Source organism: Lissotriton helveticus, chromosome 3_2, assembly GCF_964261635.1.
Source record: "Lissotriton helveticus chromosome 3_2, aLisHel1.1, whole genome shotgun sequence".
NCBI lineage: Eukaryota > Metazoa > Chordata > Amphibia > Caudata > Salamandridae > Lissotriton > Lissotriton helveticus.
In genome coordinates this window covers 488,777,367-488,795,218 of record NC_136062.1, presented here as the reverse complement: position 1 = coordinate 488,795,218, position 17,852 = coordinate 488,777,367, and the positions used below count along the sequence as shown (strand labels likewise).

The window sequence follows — 17,852 nt, the reverse complement described above, 5'->3', positions numbered from 1 at the left end:
TGTTGCAATGAGCAAAGTCAAGTTCAAAACTCAGTTTAGGAGTAAAGCATTTTAAAAAGTGTTTCAGTTGGAGGGTTGACCAGGTAAGCAAAAGATCCGGACTAAGTTTGGCGATTTGAAAAACCATAGTCATATTCTGATAGAATGTTTGCTTTGAGGCATCTAATTCAAAAGTCTCAATTTTTTGCAAGAAGCGCAATGATTCTTTTTTTGCATGAAGAAGATTGTAAGCCCATCTAATGACATTAGCAACGGCTACCGCATACGAACTTGTAAGTGAGAGTTCTAGTCTTAGAGCTTGGACTGGTGTGGATTGTGAGACCTTCAAAATTTTTCTCAGGATTTTCCCTTCTTTTTCGTCCATATATGCCCATTGTTTTATGGGGATGTGCTCCGTAGCGTAAGATAAAACAGGGGGGATTTTTACTCTGTATATTTTTAACAGTGAGAGGAAGTGCCTGTTCCCTGTAGCAGAGTAGAGTCTTGAGAGGGCACCAGCATGTAGTTCTGATTTCCTTTTCAAATTGTTTATTTGCTTTGTATTTTTTAGATTCTTTGAAAGTATCCTTCCAAGATAGGTGTATTCATCAACTTCTTCAACCTTTTCTCCGCCGAGCGTCCAACAGTACTTAGCACTTTGTTTTTTACCAGAGAAAGAAACTACCTTTGTTTTTGTTAAATTAGGTTTTAGAAAATTGTCCGTTGAGTATTTATGTAAGATATCTAGGAGCTTTTGTAGACCAAATGGTGTAAGGTCCAACATCACAATGTCGTCGGCGTAAAGTAGGGCATGTATACTTTGTGCAGCAATCTTTGGCGGCAGACTTGAGCCTTGTTGTAATTGGTGTGGTAAGTCACTGAGATATAGAGAGAATAATAACGGAGCTAAAAGGCACCCTTGTTTAAGTCCATTTGCAGTTTTAATTGTTGTAGTCAAACCTTTTTCACACCCCATTTGTACTTTGCACCATGTATTAGTATGGAGATTAATTATAATCTGCAACAGTTGTTCTGGTATTCCCAATCTCCTTAGTTTGTTCCATAGGGTTGGTCTATCAACTCGATCAAAGGCAGTAGAGTAGTCAATGAATGCTGCATATACGATCTGGGATTTCCGCACTATATATTTGTCGAAGATGGTCTGGAGAGTTGATATATTGTCAATGACAGAATAGTTAGGTCTAAAACCTGCTTGGAACATGGGAATTAAACCTGACGAGAAGGCCCAGTCTTTTAATCGATCTAATACCTCTGCAGCGAAGATTTTCCCTGTAGCATCCATCAATGCTATTTGGCGATAGTTGCCGGCGATGTTTTTATTCCCCTTTTTATAAATGGGAATAATGATACTCCCTTGCCATGACTTTGGTATTTTCTTTGTTGTGAAGATATAATTGAAGAGGGGTGATAGCATCTGACTCCACTCCTTGGGGTCTGCTTGTAGGACCTTGATGAGTATTTGGTCAGGGCCGGAAGCACCAGTACTTTTCGCTTTTCGTATATGCATTGCTATAGAGAATGCTGAGGTATGTTTAATCTGGGAATTATTCTTTCCCATGGTGATATCAGTGTCCTTTTCGTCATGATTGGTTGGATTTGCCTTATAAAGATCATTTAAGTAGATTTCCCAGTCATAGGGAGGGACCGGAATAGTTTGAAGTTTCTTTTTCGATCCGGTTATTTTAGCAATTAGAGACCAATATTCTCTCTGGTTGTATTTTTTGGCGGCTATTTGAATATCAACCCAATTTTGATCTTGCAGCGTTCTTTTATGACTATACTTCTCTCTTCTTAGTTGGTTTTTCAGTTTGTTTATTTCTGCCTCAGTTGATGGTGAATAGCTCAAATATTGTGCACGTATAAGTTTATTAAGTATTTTTGCAGTTGGTGTGTTCCGATTCTTATTTTTGTTATTCTTATTGTTCTTTATTGATGAGTCCCGTTGTAGTTTATCTAAAAGAGCACTTTTAAGCTTGTTGACTATGTATTCAAAGTTTATTATAGGGTCATCCGAGTTTATTTTTGTTAGAAGTTGAGTGTTTGTAATCAAAGCGGTTATATTGACCAAGGATGATGAAGTCCAGAATATCCGCCTCTGATCAGCATTTATCAAGATAGTACTATTATGAAATGTAATCTGGTTTGAAGAGGAGTGATTAGCCATCCATTGAGTGGATATATGGAGTAATGCGTGATCGCTCACTTCGGTGAAGTTGGAATGCAAATAAACAACTGTCTCCTGTAGTTCCATGCCACAAATTATATAATCAATGATTGAGAAGGTTCCATTTCCTCGTCTAGTATACGCAGCCGGTATATCTCCTTCTACATTGCCATTCAATATCGTCCCGTTTAGATTTGGAAGAAATGATAGTAACAATTTACCTCTTTTTTCCGATTTAATTCCTTCAGGAAATTTAGGAGTGGATATTTCCAATGACTCTTCTTTATATAGATTTGTCCACTTTCTGATTTCAGTATTAGAAACTTTTCCATTAAGATCGCCCATGATTAAATATGACAAATGTGAATGGTCATCTATAACCTGAGTGATTCTTTCCATTGTATCCACAAATAGTGCGTCTTGATTTGTGCCAGGTGGGGCGTAAACATTGAAGAGCAGGATAGCCTTTGGTGGGGCCGAGATGTGTGTTTTTAATAATACCTTAATGCATTGTAGATTCTCAGAATTGGTCTCAACAATCCTTTGGTCCCATAGGTATTCCTCCCTGAGTAGGATTGCCAGACCACCCTTTGCATGGCCCCGTTTAGTTGCTTTTGCCGGAATATCATAAACGTAATAACCTTTATGGAGGAAAGATTTTGTTGCCCAGGTTTCCTGTAGAATCAGGATATCAGGTTGATTTATAGTGGCTTCTAACATTTTGTTTTCAGATTTTCCAGCCATATTCCACGAGGTAATCTTCAAGCCTTTGTTAAACAGTAGGTTTTTGGCCGTTAATAATTTTGTTACTGTTTAATGTCTCCGAAACCCATGCCCAAGATTTTGTAGTTTTTCCAGACTCTTTCACTTCTAAGTCATTGCACCAGACTACCCTTTCGTCATTCGTCAGGAGGATTTTCAAAGTATCCTTCCCTGTATGAATCGACCTTAAGTTTTCTGATGCTGGAGTATTTTTGTGCATGCTCATATGTTGCCAAAGAAGACCGTTGGACCTTTTGTTATGTTTATTTTCTTCCAGATCAGATATTTCAATTACGTCGTAACCACATTTGTGGAGTATCTCCTTTTCTCTAAGAATAATCTCAGGTAAGACTGATGACCAAAAGGATACGGTCGCTATTTTGTTATTTTCTTTTTTGGGGAAGATCACCAGATCTATTTCTTGGCTGGTCAAGGATTGTAAAGGTAGTATTTGTTGGAGAAGATTTATTATCCTTCCACGATTAAGAGGTACGTTGTAAATAGGAAAAAGCTCCTCGAATTGTAAGCGTTTGGATGGTTTTGTATCCCCACGTAAGGATTTCTTATCGTCATCTTCTCCAGTTCTTTTATTTCTGTGCCCTATTTCAGAAAACAGTGCGGACGGAAAATATTCATGAGCTCTTGGATTCAGAATTTGAACTTTCCGAGAGATTTTTCTATCGCTGATTTCCTCTTTTTTGTCCATATGAAGAATTGGGGTTTCCTCTTGCCTCTGACTGATTTTTCTAGGTGTAGTAGGTTTTTGAAATTTGAGCTTGCGTGTTTTCTTTTTTTGGATTCTTCTTGTTGGCTTTTTTCTTCTTTTTTTCATTCCTTCTTCCTGGATTTCTGTTGTTAGAGAGGTTATTTCGCCTTGATCAGCGTCAGGTTTATGTTTAGTGTTGTTTACCTTGTCGTCTTCGTCAAGAATAATTTTGTGCAAGTCAGTTTTTTTGTTAGAGTTAGAAAAAATAGCGTACTGTTTTACATTTTTTGGAAAGTCTTCTTTGAAGAGTTTCTTTAGGGAGAATATATCAGTATCTTTTTGAATTTCCAGATTTTCCTTTATTTGTTTTCCTGTTTTTTCTATCTTTGATGTTTGAGTACTAGCGTCACATTTTGTTTGTATCTGGAAGCTTTCGTTAATTGTATTTAAGTTATTCTTTTGCAGTTGCGTCGTATCAGAAATGTGTTGTTTTTTCATTGCTTCGACGGTTTCTTTTTTCTTTTTCTCCTCCACTAAGAATGTTAGTATACCGATTTGTACGTCTAAGGTTTGATCCGAGTTTTCCAGGATGTGTCCTAGGAAAGATAGGACTGATTCTAGGATTTCCTGTAGGGAAAAAAGAGCCTTAGACATTGGATTTTCGGTGTTTGTATTATTGGCGAGTTTAGGGAAGAAAGGGTCCAGTGAAGAGTCTAGTGCAAGATCTAGTTCTGGTAGTTTTTTCTCAGAATTGTTTAGAAGATTATCTAAGTTTGACTGTACATCAGATATATGGACCACTGACTTCAAATTGGATCCTTGAGTAACTTCAATACAATCTGGACTCCCTGACCGTTTTAATGGAGTTGAAGATGTTAAATGGATCGAATCACGCTCCAGGGATTGTAATTCCTGTAATGAGCAGTTTTTCTTTTGGTTAGGTTCCAAAACTAGCACACTTAAGTTATCCGTGGATTGTTGGTTCAAAGAATAAAGCATTTTTACCTCCTTATTTTCAGTAGGATCCAAGTTATTTTCCATTTCCGGGAGATAGGTAGATAGTTCCCTGTTTAATGATAACGCAGAAAAGTAATTACTAATTGCCGGGGTCCCGGATAACCGGCCTTGTTTTACTGCTTTAACAGAGGATTTCCTGATTGCTTCTTCAGTGCCCATTCGCTTCGTAAATATAGTACGAGATCTTAATTTCTTGATTCCCATTAGGCTTTCCTGTAATTGGTCTAATAGTTATAGACTATCGTGGATTTTCCAATGATTTTTGTGCGTTTTATTGTTAGAACTTCAACGCTTTTCAACGTGACCTTTTTTTGTCAGTCTCAGATACCTTGCTGTTACGCTATGGCAGTCGGATTTGTTACTTGTCATACAGTTCCCCAATACTTTAAATGTATGAAAGTAAATGTTATTAGGGTGGCCCGTCCCGTCCTTGTACGTCCCCGGACGGGCTTAGCCCCGGGCTATGCCCCGCGCGCGTCCCGCGTGCGCGCTCGCCTCTACGTTGAAATAGGAGAGTTGGGGGCGGGAAGAGACACCAGGTGCGCTGGGATCTGAAAGCGCTAGGCACCCTGGGTCTCGCAGTCCCGGCCCCCGGCAGCGTCCGCGTGTGCCCAAGCTCCTCGTTGTTCAGAAAGCAGGGACTGTTCAAACAACACCAGAACAGTGTCTGTGAAATTAATATCCAGCTACTTAGTTGCCGATCCTGAAATCAAGATCTTTTTACATAAAACAAAAACAGACAGACTCAGATGGAAGTGTGTCTTTAAAAGGCAATTATCAAGATCAGAATCTCTCAGCTTTGAGAGGCAGGAAGCCTCGGAGTTCAGCGTTTGATTAAGCTTAGAAAAATGAAAAGAAAATAGCTGACCTGTGCACAAACAGATAAAAACTCGAGCACTTCCACACGCTGAAAAGAGGAATCCGGCTTTGATTGTCAGCTGTGCATAATCAGAAGAAAGGGAGAGGCAGGCAGTCACACTCCATAGCTTACGGGAAACTCGATATCCACAATGTTCTTAATACTATAGCCAATAAGGAAGTCACAGCGCAATGCAGATAAGACTCTCGATGAGGGCACCAGATTAACCTCACAAGTCTTTAATCCACAAGCCGCCAGGCTCCACGCTCCAAATGTCAAAACGCCAAACCGGGAGCCGAGCTCCGTGACTGCCTGCTCTGCTCTGCTCCACAACTCCTCTGCCCCGCCTCCTCGTTGCACCGGAAATCTCAGTCTCTCTGCACACATCAGCTTGCAGGGAGCCCACTCGTTATTCCTCTTGAAACAAGGTACATTTAGAGAGCTATAGTTCCAGATAACAATAAACAAATACAACCGCCAATACTGCCACTTGTTTTTCAACTTCAGAACAAGGCAAAAGAATAAAACCAGTCCCTCTTAACCATTCTTTCAGTTTGAATTAATCTATTTATTTTTTCAATTATCAATTTATTTTTCTTTTTTCAAAATTCAACTCATTACAAAATTACCATACTCAAACTATACAAACTATACAAAATTCCCCACAGAAAATGTCACCCTTTTTGGAGCCTAATTAGTGTTCCTTTTTCAACAATCTTACATCCGCATTCTCTCTTTCATACTCACATATAGTGTCACATTCATACTTGGGTTTGTCTCATTACCACATTCATACATACATCTTTCTTTCATTCACTCTAAACCCACCCTGGGGTACCAACAACAAATCTTTTTCAATGCAAATATAACAAAAAATGTTTCCAAAAATACAAACAAAGACTAATACATTTCAAATTTCAAAACAGGCCATCCGTGATTCAACAAAACCATACACTTCTTGAAATGATGATTTGACTTGATTGGCCTAAAAAACGTGGTTGACGTGTTTCGAATCCCTTTATTCAAGGGATTCTCCTCAGGACCAAGTGTCTCTGAAAAACATGATTGACAGTTTCTTACTATGCTGTTTTGTGGCTTAATACTCCAATATCTATCTAGGACTACAGCTTGAGACTTCTTATCTTTTCAACCATTCGGCAGATTCTCATGGATTTTTTCTCATGTCTTATCTATAAACACAAATTTCATTAAATACACTTGTCACAGTCTCCATCTTAAAAATGTCATAGCATACATTACTGGTCTGAAAAACCGAAGTTGCTTACGTCAAACCGTCCAGGCGCAGAGCGCCTGAATCCGGGTAGTCTTCCCAATGTTGTTGTTGTCAGTGTGCTGATTTTCTGAAAAGTGAGGATTGGTTCTATCAGTAACCAAGATGTCAAAAACGGTTGCATTGAGAACAGTTAAGGTTGCAGCTTCGTACCTGTTTAGCTCTAATGCTCTTCTGTGCGGAATTCTCTCTATGTAGAGCCGGGGTTCTGAAAATGCACCCCTGGACAGGCCTCTCCTCGTCTGCACCCCTGGACAGGCCTCACCTCCTCTGCACCCCTGGACAGGCCTCTCCTCCTCTTCCACCTGGACAGGTCTCTCTATGTAGAGCCGGGTTTCTGAAAATGAAAAAGGGACCAAATGTATTATGCTTATTTTTTGATGGTATTATTCTGCATTGGAATGGGGACGTTCTTTCGTGCCATGGCGGCAATGAATTTTGCTCACACGTGCTGAAAGAATTGTCTGTTTATAAGCTGGCATTATTTATAGAACAACAAACTCTATTGCTCTCCAGTAACCGGGCTGAGCATAAATTGGCAGAATGTACTTCTTTTGGTCTTGATATTTTGTCCTTAAACTCAAACTTTCTAATTGTCCAAAAATGTCGAGTGTGGTAATAATAAACACATACTGCTCAAGCAAATGCCTTATGTATTAGCGGAAACGCCGTGTTATGTCTACGCGGTCGGCAAAGCTATTTTAAACCGGAGCTAGTGGGTGTTTAAAGCTCCGCGTATTGTTTTGGGCTCTGCTTAGCCTTGCGAGGTCCTGGATGGGGGAATATATCTTTTTCTTTGTGCTACTGATACAAAACTCTTAACGAATTACAGGGGACGCCGTATTATAGGCAAGCGAACGGCAGAACTATTTACCTCCGGAGCTTGTAAATCCTTAAAGAGCGGCTATTGTTTTGCTGTCTAACCTGTTGCCAAATGTTGTGGGCTCTACTTGGCGTTACAGGGACACGATTAAAATGCTTAAAGACTGCAGCCAGCGTTATCATAATTTCTAGACATTGGGGTCTACCTCTGTTGTCTCGGGCCGAGTTCTGCTCATCTTGATTGGTATTTTTTTGCGGGTGCGGAAAGACGTATCCTCGCGGTATTTGAACGCGAGGAATATGCATTGAATTCTGGGAATTGTAGTCAATACTTCTTTGCGAAAAGGCCGTGCCATAAATACATCTGTGATCTTAATCTCTCAGATTTGACACAATAGCTCATCATGTAGCTGTCATACGATTTCCCGTATACATTGTTTGCCCATAGTTAGTTCTCCCAAAGTCCAATAAAAAAGGGGGGAACCATTCGCGCAATCATTTGCCACGATGTATTAAATAGCACTATTACTACTCTAATAGATAAGTGAAACTATCGCAATCTAGTTCATGGTTGGAATCAAAATGAAGTGAACATGCGAGACAGAATCCCAGCACTTTGTTTTTACATGGAGCTTAATCGGATGAGAATCCTGTCTTATTCAAGTTAAAAAATGCTCTTAAAAGAGGAATGATAATGTTGATCTCATAATTTCTCTGTGAACTTGGATTGTGAACTCAAAATGTCTGTCACGATTATACAAGCGCAGTTCAGCCTTTCCTGTCACTTTACTGTTGTATAACATGGGTACTCAGCAAAGGATGGTATCTTCTGTTCTCTAAAGCGTTATCCTCGCTGACCAAAAGAGAAGCAACACTAATTATCAAATTCAACACGGCAGTAGATGGACTTAATGAACTTTCAGAAATGTACCATCTTTAATCTATATCACAATTACCACACGCAGTTTCTGCAAGCGTAGTGAGCGAGTACCAACCCTCGCGAGTTAGTACAGATTGACACAATATAGCAAAGTCAGAGACCGGACAGAAGAGGGCGCGTGTCGTTTTGTGTCTGCCTGTCTTTTAGCGTTGCATCCAGAAATGTTTTTTCTCAAAGTATTGGTTTTACTAACCATGAAGATATAAATACCTAAAATATTAATAATATGCAGAATAAGACACGCCCCTTCCCTAGCGTGCATCAAACTGGGAAACAGGAACATGAATCAGATGGCACAGAATGGGATGTCACAGCCAATGGTCCCAGCCCAACTGGCCTCTGTGACGAGAATTTTGCACGCTGCACTGCGTTCGGCGCTCTTACTGTCGCGCTGCTATTTTAACTTTCCCATTGGATATTTAAGTTCTATTTAAGTTGATTTCTCCCTGTTTTTAATTGGGAAGCATTTTCGGTCCCTTACCTGCACTCTAATCGGCATACACCGCATTTCGGCGGGTCCGGTTCCGGGTGGTGGGGTATTTTTGGCGCCATCTTGGAGTGGTGTGGTGTGGACTCTCAGGGAATGCCATTAGTGAGCGGTCTAGCGCTCCGGACGACCAGAGGGACGCCTACTTAAGGCGACCAAATCTACGAAAGCCTTGATGAGAATTTTGCACGCTGCACTGCGCTCGGCGCTCTTACTGTCGCGCTGCTATTTTAACTTTCCCATTGGATATTTAAGTTCTATTTAAGTTGATTTCTCCCTGTTTTTAATTGGGAAGCATTTTCGGCCCCTTACCTGCACTCTAATTGGCATACACCGCATTTCGGCGGGTCCGGTTCCGGGTGGTGGGGAATTTTTGGCGCCATTTTGGAGTGGTGTGGTGTGGACTCTCAGGGAACGCCATAAATGAGCGGTCTAGCGCTCCGGACGACCAGAGGGACGCCTACTTAAGGCGACCAAATCTATGAAAGCCTTGATGAGAATTTTGCACGCTGCACTGCGCTCGGCGCTCTTACTGTCGCGCTGCTATTTTAACTTTCCAATTGGATTTTTAAGTTCTATTTAAGTTGATTTCTCCCTGTTTTTAATTGGGAAGCATTTTCGGCCCCTTACCTGCACTCTAATCGGCATACACCGCATTTCGGCGGGTCCGGTTCCGGGTGGTGGGGAATTTTTGGCGCCATCTTGGAGTGGTGTGGTGTGGACTCTCAGGGAACGCCATTAGTGAGCGGTCTAGCGCTCCGGACGACCAGAGGGACGCCTACTTAAAGCTCCCTCTCCCGCGCAGCGGGCGTGCCTTCGCTGTGCCTGGGTCGTGCCAGAGTCCTGCCCGTCTGCGCCCGTCAGCGCTGAGGTAGCGCGGGCCGTGGCAGGACTCTGGATAGGAGACTCTTAATTATGACTCGCCCTACTATCAGGTATGCCAGGGACGACCTGCTGTATTTCCGGGATCGTATATCACAATGCGATCTGCCGCCTATTGACCCGTTATGTGGTCCACATCGCTGCAGCTGTGGTGGGTGGACAGTGGACACTCCCTCTCAGATCCGACTGCTGGAACTGCCACCAGTAGGTAAGAGAAAGCCAGGAACAGCTAATTGAACATTTGGAGCTTAAATGTCAGATCACTAGTAAAGCATCATCAGGAAGTATACGATCTCCTTAAAGACGGATCTCCTGATGCGCTTTTCTTGGCCGAGACCTGGCTGCAGGATTCGGATTCCTCAATACTGAATCTGGCCTTCCCTTCAGATTATGCCATCTTCACCCTTAATCGTGGCACTAGGGGGGGAGACATTGCCCTGGCCGTTAAGTTGTGCTACCCGTGCGAGTGGAAGACGGCTATACTCCCAGGATCTGAAAGTGCTCTTTTTAAAATTTCGTTTGGTCATCATTTTACATTTTCCGGTCTGTTAATTTATCGCCCTCCGGGCTGCGACTCCGCCTTCAGGGCTGCTCTCCCAGATTTAATTAGTACGGAGGCACTGGGGTGTGCCAATTTTAATGTTATTGGAGATCTCAATCTTCATTTGAATTGCCCCTCCTTGCCCTCCATTAGGAGCTTTCTGACCGATCTAGAGGCTTTACAGCTACCTCAGCTGGTTACTTCCCCCACGCATAGAAATGGGCACATTCTTGACCCTTTCTTCTCTAATTTGGAGGGAGTCAGGGTCACCTGTCTGGACAGATCATATGCTGGTGAAAGTGATATGCCCTATGATGGAACATCTTTTTTCACCTCGGGATAGATTAGTTCCTAAGCGTCATTGGAACAAATTACATCTGGAGGACTTCTATCATTTGTTAGAAGAGACACCGTTAGGCCCTTTTACTGATGTTGATCACGGATACGACTCCTTTTGTGAGTGGATTTCCAGGGCTTTGGACTCGCTGATTCCTGTGTCATGGTCCAAGTGCCGTCCAAAAGAGCCGAGCCCATGGTACGATGGTGCTCTGGCGTCTCTCAAAAGAGCCTGTAGACAGGCTGAGAGACTATGGAGAAAATCGTTTGATCCGGTATTGAAAGCAAGTTATCTTGCTAAAACGAAATTGTATCACAGGGCAGTGTGTAGAACACGAGCAGCCTTCTATGCTCAAGAGTTTCAGAACAGTGCAAACCCCACGAAACTCATTTTTAAGGTATTGAAGGATCTGATGGCTAAGAGGACAACGACGGGGGAAATATGCTCAGACTCCCATTGTGAGGCTTTGGCCTCCTTTTTTCTCGAGAAAGTGCACGCTATCTACCGAACATTCTCGATGGGCCTCTCTCCTCCTGATCGGGCCAGTTGTGTGTTAAGTGACAACGAGTGCCTTACTATCTTGCCCTTTTTATCCATGGAGGCTTTTGATTCGCTAAGCCTTAGAATTAAGTCAGGGTCTCCGGTAGATCCGTTGAAACCGGCCCAGCTTAAGAATATGGCGCCGCTATGCCGAACTTCGGTGCTTTCATTGATCAATCTGTCTCTTTCATCTGGGATTGTTCCCATTAGGTGGAAGCAGGCCGTAGTCACACCCATTTTAAAGAAGGCTACCCTTGACCCCCTTAAACCCGAGAACTACCGCCCCATTTCCTTGCTTCCTTGGGCGACGTAAATCGCTGAGGCCCATGTGAACGGCATCCTTACAGACCATCTCACTAGGGCTAACATCCTTGACCCTACTCAGAACGGATTCCGTGCGGGCCATAGTACGGAGACGGCCCTACTTTCTATGGTCGAACATCTGCGGTCTGTGCTTGACGCGGGTCGGACGGCGGCACTACTGTTATTAGATCTTAGTGCCGCGTTCGACACGGTCTCGCACAGGATCCTGCTCCAGCGACTTGAGGAAGTGGGTGTCACGGGCTCCGCTCTATGCTGGTTTCGATCTTTTCTGACGGAAAGATCATTCCAGGTGGCGATTCCGCCCGGTAAGTCTAAATCTTACCCGTTAACCCTGGGGGTCCCACAGGGTTCATCGCTGAGTCCCACTCTTTTCAATCTCTACGTGATACCGCTGGCTGCTGTCCCGGTCTCATATGCTGATGACACGCAGCTGGCGGTCACGCTGAGTGGGGACTCAGATATGGAGGCCCCTAGGTTCTGTGACGGGTTACGGGCAGTGGCTAACTGGATCAATTCCAACTGCCTCCAGTTAAATACCAAGAAGACTGAGGTTATGGTGGTTGGTAAGGAGGTGGCGTTGTGGGGTGACCATTGGTGGCCTTCTGAACTGGGTGTGACCCCTCTCCCAGCATCGGAGATAAAAAATCTAGGGGTGTGGCTGGACCCGACCCTCGGTTTCATCGGTCATACCAAGAAGGTGGCAGCTTCTTGCTATGGCATCATTAGAGGGCTCAGACCCATTCTTAAATTTTTTGATGCATCAACCAGGCAACTGGTGGTTCAAGCATCTGTGTTGTCCCGGCTGGACTATGCCAGTTCTTTGTTAGCAGGGATCAATCAGGCAGAACTCACCCGGCTACAGCGAGTGCAAAATGCTGCAGCCAGAGTGGTGATTGGTCTGCCAAGGAGGTGCTCGATCTCTAAAGCTCTGCACTCGCTCCATTGGCTCTCCATACCCCAAAGGATTAAATTCAAGGTTCTTTGCCTTGCGTTCAAAATCCTTAAAGGTATGTCTCCCCAAATTCTGGAGAATTTGCTAACACCATATGTCCCCCCGCGCAATCTTAGATCTCTAGGTCAGAATCTGGCAGTGGTTCCTCGCTTCAGACTGGCCAGAGCGGGTGGTCGCTCTTTCCGTGTGTGAGCGGCTATGTGGTAGAATTCTCTCCCTCCACATATCCGGGCGATTGACGACCTTTTTCAGTTTAGACGGGCTGTCAAGACTTTTTTATTTGCTTAGTTTCCTGATGTCTTCCTGCCTCTACTGTGTCTTCTGGTGTTGTGTTGTGCTTACCTCGTCAAAGCGATAGGACGCCCCTTCGCTGGGGCAGCTGTGCGCTGTACAAATAAAAATAACATAACATAACATAACGAGCATGCAGAATCAAAGGCAGTTAAATTGGAACATGCCTTCAGTCCCGATGGCCCCACAGCCCAATACAGAATAGAACGCCAAATTCCTAACAAATTCAGGATTTCTATAAAATTCTTCAGTGATTAACAATGATTTTCCACAACTTCCACCTACACTTGGAGTTTCTACTGGACTGAATCAGACACAATGACTGTGCCTGAGACGGGAGAAGGATTGCATGCTTGGTGCAGTCCTAAAGGTCACCCAGAGTGGCCCTTTTGTAGAAGAAGTAAATGGGAATCCGGCATCTCTTTTAATCAATAAATGTGCCTCCCGTTCCCCAGTCAGACTGACGCGAGCGCCCAACCCACCCCTCTGGGAAACGAGTCCAAGTTGTAGGCATTTCTAATAAACAACTAATAAACTGTCAGCAAATGTTCCCATACAATTTGTGCCAGAAACTTAAACTGTGATTAAGATCCAGTTATAATGTTAGGGAATATTCTTGTGAAATGACTTGTGTAAATTACTGTACACCGGATGGTGTTGGTATTCAAACACAATGTGAAGACTATAAATTACATTCGGCAACTCGAGAGTTAATTTGTTTCCAGGCTTTACATAAGAGTATTGAACTCCAGATTTAAATTGCAGAGTAAATCAAGAGGCTTGGAATTTTACAGGAAAGAAATGTGAATTGATTGAAAGTGCAGAGCCAGCTTAAATCACGGTGAAACCGAATGCAGTGTGTCCACACACTCCTCAGTACAACCATACACGTGAAGCAGAGGAGGGCATACACCTGTCATTGATAACATTTTTAAGCAAGGCATTCTAAAAGAAGAGATATGGAGCCCATGTAACTCTACTATCAGGGGAATTAAATAAACAGGTAGAAAAAGGAGGATAGTAAAGGACCTGAGAAGAATTCATACTATTGTTGTCCCATGTTGCTGTATTGGTTGGTAGAACAAGCAAGATCCAATGCCAATCTCCTGCTTTAAGGTGAAGTGTCATAATTAATTATCCATTTTGTAGGTGTGTTTTATAAAATTACGTTTAGTTGTACTATGTTTTCATGAACATTCATTGGTTGTTGTCATTTTTACCTCATCATGAACCATGTCAATAATGTCTTCTCTCTGTCTAAAAACTTATCAAATGTACTGGTTTAGGATATTTGCTGCAATTGTTTTATTTTACCCTTTTCCAAAATGCAGACTACATGTCACTCGTCTTACTGATTTTGTACGTAAGAACTTTTCCTTGATTTTGAACTAAGCAGATTCTATGTCAGTTTGCTATTTGATATTATAGAAAAATGTTTTCTTATTTCTCAGCACACATTTGTTGTGGTGGTCTGTCTATTGACTTTACAGCTGGAGTTATATCTGAGTCTGGCTCTTGATATCATTTAGAGGTTAACTGTATGTGATCCTTATGCGAATATTATGATGATTATTTCTCTGACTAAGTAACCATTATTTTAAATCTTTAATATGACCTTACTGCTTGCTGTAACTCCAAAGCTAAATGCAAGTGCCTTTACCAAGGGAACGGTCCTTTAAAGGCAGTATTGCCTGCTACGGCTGACTATAAGGTCACTACACTGTTTGCCCCATGAGGGCAGAATGTGTTAATTAATAAAACAGAGGTGTCCCAGAGACCGAGGGGGTTGAAACACCTCCGGTACTCTGAAACCTTTGTTTCACAGTTGTTGCTGTGAATGTTAAACAGTTAACAGTCGCATGCAGGCCCACAGGGGTTAATTGTTGAACAGTCACAGCAATAGCTGTGAAAGGAGGCTGAAGTCATCCCCTGGCTCTCCCTGGGCTCGGCTAAACTGCTTTTCATCATTCAGTTGAGCCGGGGAGATGCAGGAGATGAGCAGAACTCCCCTCTTCCTTCTTAGATACCAGTGACACTGTGATCTACGGCAGGAGGAAGGGGGGAGGCTCCTGTGTGCCCTGCTGCAGGCTTCATCTTCTGCCTTCTCCTGCCCAATCCATATATTTCCGAGAGGCAGAGGCTGTGTATTAGGACATTGTAATGTTGAGAGCAGCGGGCCTATATCAGGTTGTATAGGCTGCTGCTGCTCCGTTGTCTCCAATGGAGGTCAAAACATTTCAATGTTCCAAGCTTTGTCTCGTGAAGGGTTTATTGATACTGACCCTCCGCATCATCCCTTCAGATAAGTTATAGATAAAAAGAACCAACACAATGATGCTTTGCTGCTTCTATAGCTCAGCATTCGAACTCTGCATCAGCTTGAACTTGAATTGCTGTTGCTCCGAGAGCATAGTTTGGACAGAATTATGTACAAGGACATTAACATACCTTTGCAAACCAGATTGTTTTGATTTGCAAGTTTCATGATCTGTAAATTGAAAGATGGGGGTTATGAAGACATGGACTGGGTTGTCAGGGTTTGTTCTCTGAGACTGTGGGTGCACTCTATATTCACAGAGACCTTTTCCAGCAAAGGATCATGGCTCTTGAACCAAAAGAAATATTTATTCATAACCAGAGTTGCTTCACAATGGCATCTAGAGAACAAGGGATTCTTTTGTTTTGTAAGTTCAGGATGGTTATTGGTAAAATGTGATGAAGTGTGATAGTTGTCTGAAGCAAAACCATTTCTTTACTTCCTTTCAAGATATTCTGGGATGACCAGGCAGTGCAGCGTGGCTGCCACCCTCGGAAGAACAAAATATAATATAACTGTCAGGTAAGGATTCCTATAACTCTAAGTTTCCTTTTCCCCTGTTTCTTCTTTCTCTATTCCCTTTCTTGATCTCTGTTTTTTTTTGTCTCTTCAGCTTCAACATTTGACTCCCTCTCTGCACTATTCTTATTGTTATCAAACTTCTGATAATCACCGCTTGGATCCACATTCCCCCTGGTACATGTTGGGAGTGTAGTGGAGGTCCAATTCTTTTTAGGTCAGTTTTGCCCAGCAGTTCCTTTACAATTGGCACATTTGTCTCCTCTTCCAGACCACATGACACCATCCTCTCTCTGTCTGTCTTTCGGTGTCTTTTCTCTCTGGATCTGACTTCCGTCTCTTTGCGTCCTCCCATCCTGCCCTTTTTTGTCCTGTCTACTACAAGCAAAAGACACAGTACATGTGTGTGGACACACATGCACACAGGGCTTGCTATAGGGTGGTGCGACCAGTGGAACTGCGCCTGGTGCTGACCTTGGGGGCACTGTATTTAAAAGTAACTTATGGGTTCATGAGCATCTGCTGAAGAGTAGGGGTGGTCGGAAATTGAGTAGTTGCGCTACGCGAAGCTTCGCGAAACGGTAAAAAATCTCCGCGAGCACGCAAAAGTTCAGCAAACACGCGGAATTGCTTGTTCCGCCTGTTCGCGCTGATTTTTTCCTGTTCGCGAATGCTGTTTGCGTGCTCGGGGAGAAATATCTCGCAAACACGCATTTTGAAAGCGCGAACAAGCAGAAAATTCCGCGAAACCACGGATTGCAGAATTTTTGCCAATTCCCTGTTCTCCGCAGAACGCAAAATTACCCAAATTCCACGAGCAGAACGGAATTTATCACCCAGGCCTACTGCAGAGTTTCCTGTGCTGGACCCCTGTGGTGGGAGTGGAAGATAGCCTTTTTTCTCCTTCCTCTGTTTTGTGTTTTTCTTTTCTTGATCCTTTTTGGCTTCCTTTACGTTTGTCCTGTTCAATAAAATGTCCCTTCCTAGATCACTGGAAAAAGGAATAGATTAACAGTCTAGGTGGGCAGGGGAGTAAATAACATCTAGTAATTAATCACAAGAATTACAAGTATCTCACTATGACGCCAGGCGTTGCCACTGAAATTGCAATTTGATAGTGGTGGCTGCTTCTGAGAATCTGTGTTTCTTTCTTAAATATTTACTTCTTTTGCTCTCACTTCCTTGATTTCCAGTGATCCCAAGCTCCCGATCTACACTGTTTCACCACTATCAGAAATGCAACTCAAACTGATTTCCTTTCTTGTTTTTGTTAATGCTTTCTTTGTGCAAAGTATAAAGTCACAAATATTTTGACTTTGTGTTCATTTACAATTTTTGACTCCCATTTCTACAGGTGATAGAAGCATGAACAGAAAAAAGAAGGTTTAAATTTAGTGAAACACAACGAAAAGGATTATTTCAAGGAAAGTTAAAACCTTCTCGAGCTCTAGAGAAGAAACACATTCTATGTGCCAGGAATGCTGAGGATGTTGGAGCAGAAGAAACTGGTGTATGTGAAAGTTGTCAAATCCTAAAGGAAAATGATCATAAATGTTTACCAAGCGTCAGTAACTGAGATTGAGGAGAACATTGGCCACAATTGATTCCCATGCAGTGCACTTGAGAAAACTCAGTGTTGTAAATTCTGTTTGATGGTTTATGAGAAAGGCTTTGGAGACCCAACCCCTCCCCAACAGATCAGCATCCGTGGACGTGTTGTGATGCGACAGAACCGTCAAAAAGACTAATATCCCCGGTTTACAAGTGCAAGCTTTTGACTGTGTCTCCTGTGATTCAGAGGAGTGAAAAGATTGTTTAAAAGAAACAAATTGTAAATACTCTTTCTCAGATGTCGTTTCGGCAAAGATGCTGGATTATCATTTCCAATATAGGAAGATTTTCCCCCACCAACTCTGTCTCTTGGGTTGATCCGAGTAGTTTCAAAGTGTTCTGTAACTTACAAAGTCGATCATGTGCCTGTCTTAGCCACTGAACAAAAAACCATATACTGTTTCAGAAAGTATAAAAGGGGCCAGTGTTACGCTATTGATAATTTATAAACCACCCTGGCATGCCCTAATCATCTGTCATTACTTGCATG

The 17,852-nt window shown here is 42.6% G+C and overlaps 1 protein-coding gene across 1 annotated transcript in view; it reads left to right on the top strand.

Annotated features, from left to right (window-relative positions):
- The window catches only part of LOC144826090 (uncharacterized), a 279,685-nt gene that overhangs the window by 259,491 nt on the left and 2,342 nt on the right, over positions 1-17,852 (top strand). The gene's annotated exons all lie outside the window — the stretch shown is intronic.